Source organism: Patella vulgata, chromosome 8 (genome assembly GCF_932274485.2).
Source record: "Patella vulgata chromosome 8, xgPatVulg1.2, whole genome shotgun sequence".
Classification (NCBI taxonomy): Eukaryota; Metazoa; Mollusca; class Gastropoda; family Patellidae; genus Patella; species Patella vulgata.
In genome coordinates this window covers 9,883,319-9,901,590 of record NC_065886.2, presented here as the reverse complement: position 1 = coordinate 9,901,590, position 18,272 = coordinate 9,883,319, and the positions used below count along the sequence as shown (strand labels likewise).

Below are 18,272 nucleotides of genomic sequence, written 5' to 3'. Positions count from 1 at the left end.
TTTTCGTCCCATCTGAACGACAATACAATGACCATTAACAGGCGGCCCGTCCTGCACCATTGACAAGTGTTAGGGGTGGGTGGGGGTGGGGTACGCCTGAAAATCCTGATTAACTTTCTCGGTCAACGCCTTAGCCGCTGAGCCACCACAGCTCGAGAGAGGACGTAATTTTTGGTATGTATTTACTAACCATTATTTAGAAGAAACATCGAACTTATACCATATACTATGTCACCCACCCGATCCTGGACGAAACCAGAGTAGAACCTAAAATGGGTTTAACTTTACTCGACAAAAATGTGACTTAGATCCTTCCCCTGGATTTTTCAATTGCTACGCTGAGCCCACACGGTACAAGGAGTTATCTCCCTTTATGGAAAAACATCAATAGTTAATGATAGCAGTGTTTATTCGATAAACTAAATAGGATTTAATAACGAACAATTTCTCTCCAAAAATTCTTTACTGTATGAGAGTAGCATTCCATGTTGGCTAAATCTTGCCTGTCCCCACATAGGTGACGTAATGGAAGAGATTTGCATGCTGGGATACTGACAGGATTAAATAAAACTACCAGTGCATCTACCATGATGAGAGTTATCGAAAACAATTGGGGATTTCTACCTCACCAATCCATGGCCTGCTGGAGATATGTTTGTTAATTTTGACAGCCCAGCCATCGCTTGGTGGGGAATTTGTAGATATATTTTTTCAAACCAGTAGACACGAAGATTTGAAATTTAAATATTTTGCATTAGTATGTCAACCAGAAACAACCTGTTGGGAAAAATTATGAAATCTGTGTCCGTCTTCAAACAATTATTGTCTCTGGATCTATATGCCGGCGGGTATAGTTAAATATTTAACAAAATAATATAATAATTCCAATACAAAATTGATAAGTAATATATTACAATCATCACATTAAATATAGGTATTCCTTTTTTTATTCAGTTTGCAGTGACCTAAATGGGCATAAATATTTAAGGCTTAATTATTTTGGACAGCCCCGCGTGTGATTCCGGTCATTTCTTCGAAGATACCAACCATTTTCTTTTACATTGCTCCTTACATTCTAAGGCACGCAAAATACACATAATCTGTTATACGGTGTAAGCATTGGTCATACTTCGTTAGCTATCTTTGAAAAGATCCACTTGTTTTTTGACATTAGCGAAAGTTTTAAAAAGAGTGTAACATCAATATCGATCAAACTGCGTAGCAAATGTGTAAATATGTATATACAAAATGTTGTTGACTAAGTATTATTAAGTATTCGTTGTATTGTTTTGTTGTTTACTCACTTATTTTTTTTACATATCCATTCTTGTATCTAGGAGGGAGGTCATATAGGCTATGCCTGTTTATTAATGCCTTTTAATTTCTGAATAAATTATTGTTTTAAAATGTATACAGTTGCCGTAGGTAAATACGTATTCTGAATCATTAATCTTATTTAAAATACAGATGTGACATCTTCCTTTGATGTTGACGTACCATTATTTCAAATAATGTTCCAAGCATATATCTTTTTAAACTAGTTAATATTTAGGACTCGCGTGACGTATTTCCATTGCAAAGCACGTGCGCGTGTCTGTATTTTAAGTCGTTTAATGGTCTCGAGCTTAAGTCATTGCGTAATGTATTGAAACAACACCTCTGGACTGGCGTCCCTCGTGTTGTTTCACTTGCTCTTGGCCACTAAACCAAACATAAAAAAAACTTGATCAGTCAATCTGATGTTACCTAGTTCTGTAAAAGTCTGACCAATCAGAAGACTTCATACATCAAATATCACTACGCGGTATGGAGAGAAATTATTTCCCTTCTAATTCGGTTCCTATAACCGCTGGAGTATACATTTTGTCACTCTAATTATAAATTTCGGAAGCAGAAAAGCGTACAAAATCTGTGATGAACAAATCTTAACTGTCAAGGGTTCCCTTACGTTCACGTCAATGTACACACGAGACCTCTGTTTTTCATCCTACCCGAAAGATTATTTTTTGTTCTTTGCCAAGCGCTAATAAAGTTTTGTTGGACGCTGCTTTCACCGGAAGTTCAATCTTAACGTCCACTTGACGCAAACAAGGCGATTTTGGAACTATTATACAATAATTCGCTTGTCAAGACTGGGACTGGACTCATTTACAGACCCTTCGATCTAAAGCGCACGCGTTAGTCAAATCAACACCGAATTCCCCTTTTATGATCAATGGATGATAAGGAATTTATTAACAATTGTTGTGAGGTTGGTTTTTTTAAGTTGAGATTTTTGCTTTAACAATTTGAAAACTGAATGCACTACACTGGGTTAACTTAATTTAATCCAGGAAGATTATTGATGACATTAACTGGGAAGTGCTTGACATAAAAAATATATAAAAATGTTGATGTAGTTCTATTGGCAAAACATCAGGGATTATTTGGTATAAAGCCAGATTCAAGTGTGGCTATAATTGGAGACACTTATTTAAATTGGATTCGCCCCCAGAAGTTTTAACAAGTTTAAACAAGTTGCCAGAAGAGGTTACTAAGACACTTTAAAGATGCAATTGACCACATATACACTCTGATATTGTTTATGTAGATTACACCAAGAATGCATAACTCTGTATCTAATCTTACATAATGCATCTTTAATGAAAATGAAGCATTTTAATTCACTGGATAAATCAAAATAATTGAATAATGGGCCGAAAACAGACCGGAAAAGCCATTGAATTGCTCATAATACGTTTGTTATAAATCTACACCTAAAGTTCGTTCAGCTTCAAATCACTCGGGACACTTAGAAATTGATGAAATTATGGAAAATATTGAAATAAATAGAGGTTTGGTTCCTTTTTAGCACGAACTGGGAGGCTCTTGCACTGTTCACTGACTGGTTCACGCATAGTTCACGACGAGTTCACGAATGCGTGCCCATCAGTGTCCACATTGACACGAACTGGCACGACGAGTTTACGCATAGTTTACGCATTGTTTACGCACTTCCCGCATTGGCACGACGAGTTTGCGCAATTCGGACGCTGTCGTGCCGTCTTGGACACGCCATATAAAAAGGGGGCCTCCCCAACTCCTGGTCATTTTTGAATTGGCTGTGGAAGAGACATCATGCTGAATGTCAGAGACACAATCATTGCAGGGAAGAGAAGATGCCTATATCTGGCAGCAGCTGCTCTAGCCACTGCCACGCACTGCCACGCTTCCTCCCGCATCGTCCCGACGAGTTCACGACGAGTTCACGAACAGTTTGCGCATATGCGTAAACACGTCCCGACATGGCACGCAGTCACGACGGGTTTACGCACACTTCACGCCAGTTTACGACTAGTTTCCGTACTGGCACGACTCGAGTCGTGCCAATGCGTGCCACGGAATCGTGCAAGTGTCAGCCTTGCTTAAGTCATAATTGAGGGAAAACGAAATTCGAAAATCTGCTCTCGCCCTGCTCTGCTCATTTACTCGTGCTATCCAGATTTATCAGTTAAAATGAGATAAAAATAATTTTTGTATCAATAAATATTATAGCTGATGTCACTATATGTATTATATGAAATTTACAAGAGAATAATGGATTTTATCGAACTTGTAGGCGTTATGGTCCGCAATCTGAATAAAACACAGATCCTATTTCGTTTCGATTTTATAGTTCAATCTTTCGTTATATACTTGTGTTTTCTAGGCTAGGATCTGGCAGTGTTGTTATATCCGCGTTCTGGTTGATGTGAGAGATTAGCCAATGAAACGGCCTGTTGCGGCGAATTTTTGACGTACGGTGCACGGAACTGTGGGCACCCCATTAGAAACATCAGCGCTGATTTGTTAATCAAATATCTGACGTCATGAGGTCAAAGGCTGCTCGTATGACCCCTGACGCCACCTCCAACTATAACCGGTCAGATCTTTATGCAGCGGAAGCCATCGAAAGTATAAATAAATAGAAATATAGATCTGCATTTTAATCGGATAGTATGTCACTAAGTTGTCGCGATTTAAATAAAAAATTGAAGAAATGGCAAGAAATTTTCGAGTTGGAATATCACCTAGAACAGGGAGTAAATAAAATTTACTTCAAATAACATAAAAAAGTGTGTAACAAAAGAAACAAGAAACGAAAACTAAATGATACGAGACTGTAATCACACGAAAGAAAATGCCCTAGGTACACAATGAAAAGATTACTGACAAAGATTGCAGCATAATGTTAGAATATAAGAAAAGTTTAATAAAGTTAATACAATAATTTATTACTGCCGGTGGTCATAATACCAATTTTGCTTGAACTCATTAAAATCTTTTAAACCTAGATACGGGACAATTTAAATCCAAAGGCTATGAATACCCTAATACCCTAGTTTTCCGAGATTTTATTTGATAACAAATTGCATCACATGAAATTGGATTTATAACATATCGAACTGTTGAACCTACGGGGCAAATGGAGACTGGTACATATACGCAATGCCGCGGGACTAGATTTCGAACAGCCGTGTTTACTTATATTCTTCATCCATTTCCAGATTACATTGTGCTTATTTTCCGTGCCCACCAATGTGCACACGGTGGCTCATTTATAAAAAGAAATGAAATAAAATGAAATTTGATTTAACGTCCTACAGTTCTGCTCCGATTGGGATATTGCAGACGGGCGTACTCCATGGTGTTCTAAGAGGGAAATTTTGTCCGGACAGTGGCGTTACAGCCCACTCTTATATCGAACTCCAACAACCAAGGGATCTTTTACCTGCACCCCAATGAGTACACGGGTACTCGGTTTTTCTTTACCCGTACTGCACCACTGACATGGGAAACCCTGGCCAATGAACTTCCCTGGCCAACACCGGGAGCTACCCTGCTACCCCCAGACTCGCGAGCCAGTGTCTCACTTATTGAGCCCCGGCGGCGCATTTATAAAAGTACTAGTGACAACATAACATCAACCTATTTATGGAGAGGGAGAGAGAGAGAGAGAGCGAGAGAGAGAGAGAGAGAGAAGGGGGGGGGGCATTTCAGAACTAACATTCAGTTCAAAAATTCGCTTGAGCGTAGAGGACCCGGTGTGATCCCACGCAGTTGCGCAGGAGATTATACACCTTGTCGCGTACAACTATGGGATTGAATCCACGCCACGTAACTCAATGGCAGACCCTATTATCTAAAGCGAACGCGTTAGACAATTTATAATTATGATCAATGGATAAATAGGAAGGATTGTTGGACAGATTAAATCAATTATTTTAACAATTTGAAAACTGAAGTAGTTACTACATGGTACGGTGGTTAATTTAAACTAATTGAGGAAGATTATGGGCTAAATTTAAACCAATTGAGGAAGATTACTGAGAATGTGAACGGGAAGTACTTGACAATAACAATGTATGATGAGGATGCTGCCATTCTATTGGTCCAGTACTTTTGGCAAGAAACACCGAATTACTGATATAAATAGAAGTTTTACCAAGTCGCGGAAAGCTTATTTACTACCTCGCCAGAAGAAGTTTTACCAACTCGCCAGAAGAAGCCTCACCAAGTCGTTAGAAGAAGCCTTACCAAGTCGTCAGAAGAAGCTTTACCCGTAGACGAAATGGGGATTTCGAGCATTACCATTGTGTGCTGTTTGATTTTGCAAGCGGTAAGCTAGTTTTGTTTTTTTAAAGTTGGATGACCGGATGGTTAGCGCGTGTGCGTTGTATCACAGGGTCTGTCATTCAATTAAATTCAATTATCCATAATTTTGTCCATAAAATCATTTAATTTTTAGATATGACGAGTAGAATGTACATATCTATAACACCTCTTTCCTTCTCTGTTACTTTTGGAATACTTTGGGTGCTACTGCCAACAGAAACTCTCTTTTCGGACCTTGTCGACTCTTGTCGATGATAAGCATGACCGGTTGGAACGTGCATAACCGAAACATCACTAGCACATCAGCACAGGACATCAAGTATCCGCAATTGCGAGGGGGGGGGGGGGTGTTGTCTAGCGCATATGCTTTAGAACATAAGGCTTGCCAAGCAGTCAAATGGTGTAGTTTCGATTCCCTGCTTGTACGTGCCATATGTTAGTGACGAATTGACCTAGTTTGTATCCAATGGACGTTACACACCATTTCTCCTTCCGACTAGTTGCGGCCTTTCAGTTAACTTGGCGGAAACGGTGAGTGTCTAGTTTACTTATCCTCAAAGCCATGAGTCATGACGGAATGTCCGTCATTGCACCCCCAATCCCCCATTCACGTATCGCCCGGGTTACTGTTTAGCGTCGGCTTTTTTTTAAAAAACAATATAATGATTTAAATTCTAATATATTATATTCTGGTTTAAATTGTAATTTTATTATGATTTAAATTGCAATGTATTATATTATGGTTTAAATTGTAATGAATTAAATTGTGGTTTAAATTGTAATGTATTATGTTATGGTTTAAATTTTAATGATTTGTGGTTTAAATTGTAATGATTTGTGGTTTAAATTGTAATGTATTATATTGCAGTTCAGTAGATGTGAAGCTCTAGAAACAGAACCATCACCTATTGGAACTCAAATAGCTGAAAAAGCCAGATCATTTATTGGACATACAAAATGGGGTAGACCTTCAAACTACTCAACAGGCCCTAATACAGACAAAAGTCATATCTTCGTCGCTGACGTCATAAAGGATGCTGGAGGTTCTGTGCCGACATGGTAATTTAAATATATTTGGCCTTTATGTTTGTACACTGAACCCCGTTTTATCGTCCCATCCGAACGACTATGCGTTGTCCCTTGCCAGGAACTCAGTCATGTACCACTGAAAGAGAGAGAGAGAGAAATGGGGTTTAACGTCCACTCGACACAAACTAGGTCATTTTGGGACTAACATATGGTTTAATTTATTTCAATAATTCGCTTGCGCGCAGGGGTCTTTAGCAGTGGGAGGAAACCGGAGGAACCGCAGAAAACCCACGAGGGTACCACTGAAAACGGGAACCATGTTTGAAAGTCCATATGGACGGAATCAAACACAGGACCACCAGGTTAACAATGCAACAGCTCGCTCACTCAGACTCACTGAAACACCATGGGATATAGCTATGAGGAAAATTTTGTCTACGGCCAAATCTTATATAAAATTCTAACTTCCACGGGATCTTGCGTGTGCACGCCAATGTGTATAGGGAATCCCAGTTTTTCGTTCCATGCGAACCACTAGACAACTGTCCTTGCCAGCCCCCTGACTAGCGAGCCAGCTTCTTACTTACATAGCCACCGTGTCTCCCAGGGATTTTTGAAACTTAGAAGGGGCATCACATAACTTGAGGTAGTTACACAACATTAACCATGTTTATTCACTGGATAACTGAATGGATGGCCGAGAACAGACCAGAAAAGCCATTGAATTGACATTTAGAAATGTACACGTAAGATTCGTTTAACTTCAAATCACTCGGACCACTCAGAAATCGGTGAAACTTCAAATGACGATTGGATTTTGTTTTCAAAATTTCTTTATGGAGGAGTTATTGCAGCTGGTGAATGGGGAAGGCGATGGTCTTTTAACTTCAAATCCCTCGCGCCACTCAGAAATTGGTAAAATTTCAAATGATTGGATTTTTGTTTTTATATTACTTTAGGTATTTTTATGGAGGAGTTATTGGAGTTGGTGAATGGGGAAGTCGATGGTCTTTTTATTTAGGGTTTTCTCCTTCTTGGATAAATGTTTACAGTCCCCTAATTGGTGACGTAATTGGTGATGGCGTAAGTGTTGGAATAATGACAGGACCGAATAAAACTACCCATGCTGCTAGGCGTAGGATTGTCGAAAACGACTGGGGATTTCGATCTAACCAAACCCTGGCCTATTGGAGATATGTTCATTATTGGTAATTTTGACGCCGCTTTTATACTTCTCAAAACAGAGACGTGTTAGAGGGTCAAGTGGACATTCTTAATATGAGTCGTAGACCCGATTGTTTTTATATTTTTTATTATGTATTGCATGAAATATCCTAAATTGAAATGGCTTCTTTTTATTTTATATTATGATTTGGAAATATAAAGTTGTTTTCAATAATGTGGTTTCTACCATTGTGTCTTATGATAAAATATCATGTATTGCATGAAATATCCTAAATTAAAATTTATTATTATTTTTATTATTATTATTTAATACATTTATATAGCGCATCTTTCACCAAAGTGTTCAGATGCGCTTAACAATAACAAAGTAAAATACAATTTATAATAAAAAGAAGTTTCTAAAAATTCAATTTATAATAAAATAGAAGTTCCTAAAAAAAAAAACAGTTCCTAAAAGTAAGAAGAGAGAGACAATGTAAAAATGACATAAATTTTTTAAAACTACCCATTTTTAATTTATATTATGTTTGCTTTATATTGTATAAGAATTCGGAAATATAAAGTTGTTTTCAATAATGTGGTTTCTACCATTTTGTCTTATGATAAAGTAAAAACAAACTGAACAGTATTGCGTCACGAATAACCATAGACCTGTAATGACCGTATACGCGCTGTCTATTATTTCTAGAACTTCTCATTTGGTACTTTCACATAGTTAACAAACTCACACTGTACGTTTGTATACGAACTATTTTCATACTTGGTTCCTCCCTCGTTGTTGATGATGGAGATAAGGCTTTGCAAGGGACAACTATAGTCCTTAGCATACTGTATGGCGAATGTCGACACAGAACAGTAGGACGTTAAACCCCTTTTAATTTCATTTCCTGTTAGGTTGGCAAGTACTGGTAGCCACGGCCCCTAACGTTATGGTTGTCGGCAATCAAGATCAAAACTTTTGATCTATTTATCTGTCTATTAAGAGTATATTATATTCTTAAACTTGCTACAATACCAGTTATCCTCCTTCCTCATTCCTGGACTTCTCATAACAGACAACTGGTGCAGGGTAGTGTGGGTGGTGTATGGGGGTGGTTGTGTCGAGGCGATGTGGATCAGTGAATAAGTAGGTCATGTGTTCGATCCCGTTGTTGGTCGAGAAATTCCCGGGTCGTCTGACAAGGACATCTTCTAGTCGTTCGGATGGGACGTAAAACAGAGGTCCCGTATACACGTTGGAATCCGAAATAAGAGCAGTTCGGGCAAAATTTCCTCATGGATCACTGTGTAATTTCGCTAGACGTGATTTTGTCGGTGTAGTCGTTCCATACATCAGTAGCAGGAATACGTCAAGCTTCAATCACAATCCGTGTAAAAATGGGGGATTTGTGTGACAAAGTACTCTATAACTTTTATCAAATTGAACGATAATTTAGGTGCTTAGAACTTATTGACCCCATCTGGTTTTTGATAATATATGATATTGACTTTTCAGAAGGACAAAATGGTTGTCTTAATGTAACATGTTAATTTTAACGTTTATGTTCCTGCACTGTAACAAACAAAATCCGTGAAAAAAACGTAAAAAATTCCCGAAACAAAAATTACCAGGAAAATTCTATCCGCATTTGTTTTTCCTGTAATTTACAGAAATTCCTTCAATTAACATAAATTCCATTTTCAAATACAGAAAAAGGAATCCTTGTAATTTTTGTTTCCTGAGCAAAAAGATTTCACTGAATTATCCATTGACAATACGCTAATTTATAGATCTTATAAATAAAGGAAATCAGATATCCATGATATGTAATATACCAAAGTTTACAAAATATGATGGTTAATGAACAGAAATGAATACTATAACATGATATAATAGAATGATATACCCTGATTCGTACACGACACATGAGTGTATTAACACACTGCGTCGTTCACGACACATCTCACAATCCGTGTAATCGTGTTTTTCTTTTTAATATGAACTTCATAACTATAATCTGGACGTGATTTTGGTCGATGCATTAGTTCCGTACATCAAACATCAATAGCACGAGTATACCCTGCTTCGTAGACGACACATTTCACAATCCGTGGTATTGCCTATAAGTGATTTATGTCCGTGCAGTCGTTTCATACGCTAATAATAGGATTATGGGTGTATTAACACCCTGTATTGTATACGACACATGTCACAACCAATGGAATTACCCATAAGTGATTTTTGTCAGTACAGCCGTTCCATACATCAGTAGTAGGATTACTATAGACAGATGTCACAAGCCGTGGAATTATCTAGACGTGATTTCTGTCGGTGCATTCCTTCCATACATCAATATCCCGGTATACTCTGCTTCGTAGAAAACACATTTCGAAATCTTTGGAATTGCCCATAAGTGATATAATCCGTGCAGTCGTTACATAACCAGTAGTAAGATTATGAGTGTATTAATACCCTGCATCGTACACGACACATTTCACAACCCATGTCTGTGCAGTCGTGCCATACACCAGTAGTAGGATTATGGGTGTATTAATACCCTACATCGTACAAAACATATGTCGCTACCCATGGAATTGCCTATAAGTGATTATTGTCGGTGCAGTTCCATACACCAGTAGTAGGATTAGGGGTTTATTAATACCCTGCTTCGTACACGGCACATGTCGCAACCCTTGAAATTACCTAGACGTAATTTTTGTCGGTGTAGTCATTACATACACCAGTAGTAGAATTAATACCCCGCTTTTTACATGACACATGTCAAAACCCATGTCATTTACCACTACGTGATTTTTGTCGGTGCAGTCGTTCCATAAACAGTAGTAGGATTATAAGTGTGTTAATAACATGTTATCGCTGTTTATTCCCCTTCGTCACAGGCGGCAAGTCAAACAAAAATCGACCAAACGACAACTTATAGCAGACGACATATATTGTGTGTCTAACCGGTTTCATTGAAATCAATATGGCGATAAAGTGATAGCAATCTAGGGATTTATCGAATGTCGCGGTAGTGATCATTTTTATCTTAAAACAGCCAAGTAACCATATGCTATAGAAAACATCTTTAACTGGCTGAGGTAAGTTATGTCATTTTTTTACTTTCACTTAAAATATGATTAATGATTATTATCACACAATAGTGTCTGAGCCGTGCCCTCTACAAATACGAAATTGGTTCTCGTTTCTTTACCGATACGGCGATATAGATTTCCAGAAATTCAATTTCGATTATTCTTGATCCGATATCAACCTAGCGGTAGCGGACGTTAAATATACATGTTTCACACACATTAACAATTATTACAGTCGGTACCTCTTTTATTCTAACCAATGGGTAACCTACATGTCTCGGAAAGTGGACATTATTTATTTATATGATTAGATTTTGTAGAGGATGTAAAAAAAGTTGTTTATGGTTTGACATAATTTTTACCATTGCCACAGTGGCTTTTAAAACAAGACACAGTTTCATAATATGATGTTTATTTCTGGATATGTTTCGTCGAGTGTTCTCTCCTTTGTTAACTAGCAATGACAAGATAACGAAGCATGAAATAATATCAAACTAACATGTGATTATGTTACGTTTTATTCTCAGTTGTTTTCTGTGTATATCTCTAAATATGCCAAAATTTGATATGTAGGATTCTTATATGTTGATTTTAGGGTTTGGATTGGTAGAGCAGAGAGAGAGAGAGAGAGAGATGGAGAGAGAGAGAGAGAGAGGGAGAGGGAGAGAGAGAGAGATAGAGAGAGGGAGAGAGAGAGGGAGAGAGAGAGAGAGGGAGAGAGAGAGAGAGAGATTAGGTTTAACGTTCACTCGACACAAACTAGGTCATTTCGGAGAAATCCCACGAGGTTAGAGGTACAGCAAACAACACTATAACTTATACACGAGAACTTCATTGTAACACCGTTACTCCACTTCATACTGAGCTTTTAAAAAACAAGTAATATTCAGTAATACACATTTAGTACATTTCATACTTAGAACTTGACTTACAGAATAGTTCAACTTAAACAATATAATATTGACTATTTATTTGTCAATGTGTACACCGGTGGTAAGAGGGTATTCTTACTGCCGTGGTGGGATTCCTACATGTTCAAACTGTTTAACGTTATCATAATAGCACCATTTGGACAATATGATCGGGAAAAGGTTGTTTGTCCCATCAATCATAATTTTGCAATCGCTGGGCTTGATGATCAAGTAGCCTTCCTAACTTTTACTTCCAGGCTTGAAATGTAATATATGAAAGAAGGGGGTTGGGTGGCCGATTGGTTTCCATGTGCGCCTAGGACCACAAGGTCTGTCACTGAGTCAAGTGGCGTGGTTTTGAATCCTCGTTTGTACGTTAAAGAAGGAGTAGGGTTGCCCCATGGGGTTTCTCCGGGTCCTCCGGTTTCCTCCCACGGCTAAAGATCCCCACGCGCAAGCGAATTTTTGAAATAAAACCTAAAAATATGTTATTTCCGAAATGACTTAGTTTTTGTCGAGTGGACGTTAAACCCCATATCTCTCTCCCCTTTATCCCTTTATAGCCTCCTTCTCCCTCCCTCGATATATAAAGGGGAATAATCTATCTCTCCCTCCCTCTTTCTCTCTCTCTCTCTCTCTGAAATATGAAATTTCTCGAATCCGAATAACAATGTGATCTTTATATTTATTTTCATCATACATAATATATCGACGGCGTTTGTCCCTACATGTCAGGACAAGGTTGATCTTATTAATAAAGCTGTCAGTTGTACAGTATGTTATAATACGACCTTTGTTATCGTTTGTGGACATATTATCATGGTAATGTACACAATACTTATATACTGCATTTAACAAAAGACCTTTACGATGGGGCCTCGATAAGGCATGTCTTAGCATTATGCTGAATATTCAATGAACATCGTTATGAAGAGGTATCCCACAAGGGTCACTACTGTTTGCTTGCTTGTTAGGTATATATGAGGATGATTTTAACAACTTTATGTCTTGGTAATGATAATAAACACGAATAGTTGTAGATTTATTTAATGTCTAGACAAAAATATTTTTTGACAATAAGTGTGAATAATGCATGACATTTCGTGCATTATTATAGACACCTGACACCACTTCTAATAGTTGAATCCCATTCCTTATAATGGGGATTTCACATAGTTGATTATCTCTTCTCATTTGAGGATTTCGTATAGTTGAATACCATTTCTCACATGAGGCTTTCAAATAATATGACTAATTCACATAGCTAGCTGAATATCACTTCTCATATGAAAATTCCACATAGCTGAATACCACTTCTCATATGATGAATTCACATAACTGAATATCACTTCTCATATGATGAATTCACATAGCTGAATATCACTCCTCATATGAAAATGCCACATAGCTAAATAGCACTTCTCATATGGGGTTTTCGTATAGTTGAATAATACTTCTCATACTGGAATTGCACCTGAATAAAAGAGGGAAATATTAAAATAAATATTTTAATTAATATTCCTACTACAAACTCTAGAAGGACTTGTATTATATTAAACACATTGGTTCGCTTACCTGGAGATCCCGTGTTCGATCCCTACGCTGTCCGAGAGAGTTTATCGGTATTTCCGGCGTCGTCCAACCACCCACCCCATTGTCAGTGATGCAGGACGGGGGACCTGGCCAGAGACAACGTATAGTCGTTCGGCTGGGATGTAAACCGAGGTAACAGTAGGCCACAGTGTGCTGTCCGGATCCCAGGGTAGGCAGACATGAGATCTAATCTACTATTTCGCGAGTTTGGTATCCAAGATGTTATGGGTTGTCCTCGTAGGGACAAGACGAGTGTTCTACTGTCTAACGACTTGGGCTTTATCACAAGTAATCATGGAGAGGGCTACTGTTAGTCGGACATACCCACGTGAAAGGATGCCGGGGGTCCTGGAGGAGGCCGTTTTGGCTTTTGGTAAGGCCAATGGCACGGCAATGCCTGGTTCGGTGAATGTTTGCTTGGTCCACCTGGACCTAGGTGCGCTGCCAGTCATATCTATAAACTTAGCCTCGACAAGATCATAGCACTAATGGCAACGCTGGGTATACTGCGCACGCTCGCCAGCTTTCTTGTTAGTACCCGGAGCAACCCCTTTGGTTGAAATGCTACCTTGGACGCCACCCTGCAAAAGCCAATCGAATAGGCCTACTAATCAATCTCGCGACTCCTATCCAAGCTGGACTATGCTTACTATTTGGTTTCTCTGGCTAGTTTCTTTGGAAACACTTGTCTGCGATCTCACCCAAGCTGGAAGCACACTGTATGACATATGTAATTCTTCATTACCCCAGTCGGAGCAGAACAGTAGGACGTTAAACTCGATTTCATTTTACTTTACTAAACAACTGAGAGACCCACACAAACTTCACTTAATACAAAAACCACCGTTTAATGAATCACGCCATAGTGAGGCCCAGGTGTATATAATGTAGTCCCACTCCTTCATGTTTTGGGGGATTGGATGGCCGAATGGTTAGCACGTACGTGCTGTATCATAAAGTCTGTCATTGAGCCAACTGGCGTGGTTTCGATTCCCCAGTTGTACGTGACAAGAAGTAGGGTCCCCTGTCCAACCTCGTGGGTTTTCTCCGGGTCCTCCGGTTTCCTCCCACTGCTGAAGACCCTACGCGCAAGCGAATTATCGAAATAAAATTGAACCATATGTTAGTCGCGAAATGACCTAGTTTGTGTCGAGTGGAGGTTAAACCCCATTTCTGTGTGTGTGTGTGTGTGTATGGGTGTGTGTGGGTGGGTGTGTGTGTATGTGTGTGTGTGTCTCTCTCTCTCTCTCTCTTTTGATTATGTATTTACTATTACTTGATACAAGTGGCCGTGTGAAAGATCATGTCTTTCTATCATTTCATTAATGAGAAGACAGTTTCTTGTTATAATGGTTTAACCCCCCCCCCTCTCGCTCTCTCTCTCCCTCTCTCTCTATCTCTCTCTATCTCTCTCTCTTAATCTGTCTGTGTATGTAATAATTGCATATAATATATCTCATGTTACTCAATATCACGACCGTGTTAATCCTGCCCTATTAAGTGGACGTTAACATCTCACATTTTACATTTGATTCGATGTTTAATGTCATGTAAAATATTGAATGACTAATTGCTGGGTGCATGACACAGAATAATCTGATCAGTTAAGTAGTTTTATGGTAATCTATAAACTATGAAGGTGTGACAAATTAAAACATGACAGATCAAATGTTCTATGGATTAGGCCGATAAAATACAATTGTCAGCCACAATCAATGTTTTTTTTTAACCATACTGACAAGAAACGTATTTCGAAAGTTACAAATATATGTGCAACAATATTTACATCATAAATCATGAATTGGTGACATTACTAATAGATTACATAAATAATTTATAATAAATAATATATAATGTTAGAACAGATTTGATAGAGCAAACTTTTGCGATATTTTGTAACATAATAGATAAACATAGGAATTGAGGTACAAAATATGAGGATCACTGGTATTTGACAAGCTTAAATAATTATTTCGATTTAAATAGAACAAATCAATAGTATCGAAAGAAACCGATCTTATATGCTTCGTTTTACAACGTTCAAACATAAAATGGGATAAATCGTCTTCACATTGTTGTTTTGGATTAAACTTTTCATAGGTATCAAGGTCTTTTCCGCTTTGATTGTGTTGACGAGACGTTTAACTCACGTCATATTCGGCTTTTCAGTTATGTAGGAGGAAGGACATGGAAAGGGACAACGTATAGTTGTTCGGGTGGTCCCGTGTACACATTGGCGTGCACGTAAAAGGTCCTCTGACAGTTGGAATTCGATATAAGAGTAGACCGTAGCGCTGATGTTTGGGCAACATGTCCCTCATAGCACACTGTATGGCGTATTCATCTTCATTAGTCTAATCGGAGCAGAACAGTAGGACGTTAAACCCCATTTCATTTCATTTCATTTTCCAAGTTCGTGGGTTTTCTCCTGGATCTCATATTGTCATATTTTCATCCACAGCTAAAGACCACAACGCGCAAGCGAATTGTAGAAATAAAATTTAACTATATTATGTTAGTCTCGGAATGACGTTGAACCCCAAGTTCTCTCCCTTTTAATTATTAGACAGCTTACAACCGGTGAAGGAAGACAACCGATAAAAAAACCGCCAAAATTTTGTTTATGTCCTAAACTTTATTATCCTGTTGTATATCGTAATAGTGTTGATATAATACGGACAGCATTGTTTCAACTAGAGGTCAATTGATCTATAAAAAACCTGTTTATGTTTATATATGCTAGTAGGTTAACTATCTGTTGGACCAGGCTTGATTTACCCACTTGTGTGCGACATTGTTTTATCAACACTTGACCGTATGTTGTTGGCCGATTGATAGAATGTTGAACAATATCACGACTACTATTGCTAGCTGTGTGTTAACGCCCGCAATCTGATTCAAACAAAGATCATATTTCGTTTCCTTTTTTTATAGTTCAAAATTTCGTTTTACTTGTCTTTACTACATTAGGATCTAGAAGAATTGTTATCATTCAGGTGTTCTGGATGTTGTGAGGGATTAGCCAATGGAACGGGTTGTTATGGGTAATCCACTAGAAACATCAATGCTGTTTGGTTAATCAAATATCTGACGTCATAGGGTTAAAAGCCGCTCGTATGATCTCTAACGCGACCTCCCAAAACAACTGGGCAAATCTTCATGTAGTGTAGGCCATCGAAAGTATAAAAAAACGAAACGAAATATTGATCTGTATTTATCCAGATTGTAAGGCCCGCTTCCGCGTAAGGTGCTTACAGCAGACAAGACATTTCGTTAGTTGGAGTTGACCGCTTCCACCGAGAGTGAAGTACGCAGATTACTACTTCTAGCTTAGGGTTAACGTACGCTTTTACCTAGGGTGGTAGAGCAGAATAAAAACACGTCGTTCGTTCGTTGGTTTGTGGTAACGCAGGCTTCCAAGGAGAGTGAAATAACAGATGTGACAGTATTGATTCTTAAATCGGGTTCTTGGATGACAACACTGGTATATACATCTAATAATAGTTTTATTCTGCTTCTTACAATATTAGGTACAAACATCGTGATGTAAACGACCGTAGAACTAACTATATGGAAGGAGTCATGACTTAATTAGCTTGGCTTAGCATGAGTGTGCTAACTCCAGAAGCTGTCGTCTCGTACCGTCTCGTGCCAAGGCGCCCATGGCCTTAGCTCAGTCCTGGCCGGACCTAACTCCTAGCCCTGCCTGGACCTCTCTCGTATCCATTAGGTACCTTGATCTAGGCACCCGCCTAGCATGGCCTCCTGGACCCGCCTGAAGATTCGTTTCTGTTCTGAGTTTATAAACGTATTCGAGACAAAGGAGCTCATTAGACACCTGTCTAATGTATCAAGCATCATATGAAGGTTTAACATTCAATATAGTTTATCAGACAAAGAAAGTTAGATAAGACATGCCAACAACAAGTTATAGTTACGCAATGACATAAGGAATACTACCAAGATCTCCAGCCGGGTATTGATAGCGACAGGTTTATGTTACAATCACTAACACGTATTTTAATATGGCAGGACGCCTCTATGACATAAGTCATTATGTTATATACCTCTCTTTGTTTGAATAAAGTTATGAATTATATGAAATAACTTTTAAAGACTATTACAAAATTAGATACCTATGGAGTCGATAATTACTACTCTTATAAAGATATAAACAACAATAATAATAATGAAAAAATATATAAAAACAAACAACACTCGTAAAATGTCGTATACAAAAATGTCTATAAACAAAAAGAAAAGGTAAATGAAACACACACGAATTTAAAAGTTATATATACATGTAAAATGTCATAATATCCAAAAATGTCTTTAAACAAAATGAAAAGGTCAATGAAAAACACACGAACTTAAAAGTTATATACACACAATCGGTCACACACGCGAGTCAATGAAAAAAAAAAACAAACGAGATCCTGGAATCACAAACACAGACTACTCTTATTATTCACATAAATGGTGGAATCGCGAACACAAACTACTGTAATTATCTTCTTAGGCCGCTACTGCACTGTCGTAGCCAACTGTAGGGGTGGGGTACATATGATGCCCTTCCTCGTTCCAGTAATGTTGAGGGGTCAGAATATTCCCTGCTCCGTTTAGTTCAGCTCTTCTTATTGACCGGTAGTCTTTTCATTTTCCATACCGTCTGGCAAAACGGCGTGTTATGACATGTGCATATGAAGAGTATTAACTGCCACCCGTGCCGAAGTTTTATCATCTGCTTATCATATATATCATGGAGTGAACTTAATTAATAGTTAATCAAATTAGCAAGTGGAACAGATTTGACTTTAGATATCGATCTAACGATATTTACAGTAT

The 18,272-nt window shown here is 38.2% G+C and overlaps 1 protein-coding gene and 1 long non-coding RNA gene across 2 annotated transcripts in view; both read left to right on the top strand.

The window, feature by feature from the left end:
• Positions 1–5,455: 5,455 nt before the first annotated feature.
• Positions 5,456–8,424, top strand: LOC126831016 (uncharacterized). The gene is made up of 3 exons (XR_007684089.2): positions 5,456–5,638; positions 6,503–6,693; positions 7,623–8,424. It is a non-coding gene; the product is annotated as an uncharacterized LOC126831016 (long non-coding RNA).
• A 2,292-nt stretch (positions 8,425–10,716) lies between these two features.
• LOC126830967 (uncharacterized) overlaps positions 10,717–18,272 on the top strand; it is a 49,355-nt gene continuing 41,799 nt past the window's right edge. Inside the window, exon 1 of the mRNA XM_050561564.2 lies at positions 10,717–10,929. The gene's annotated coding sequence lies outside the window, so the exon portion shown is untranslated. The remainder of the gene's footprint in view (positions 10,930–18,272) is intronic.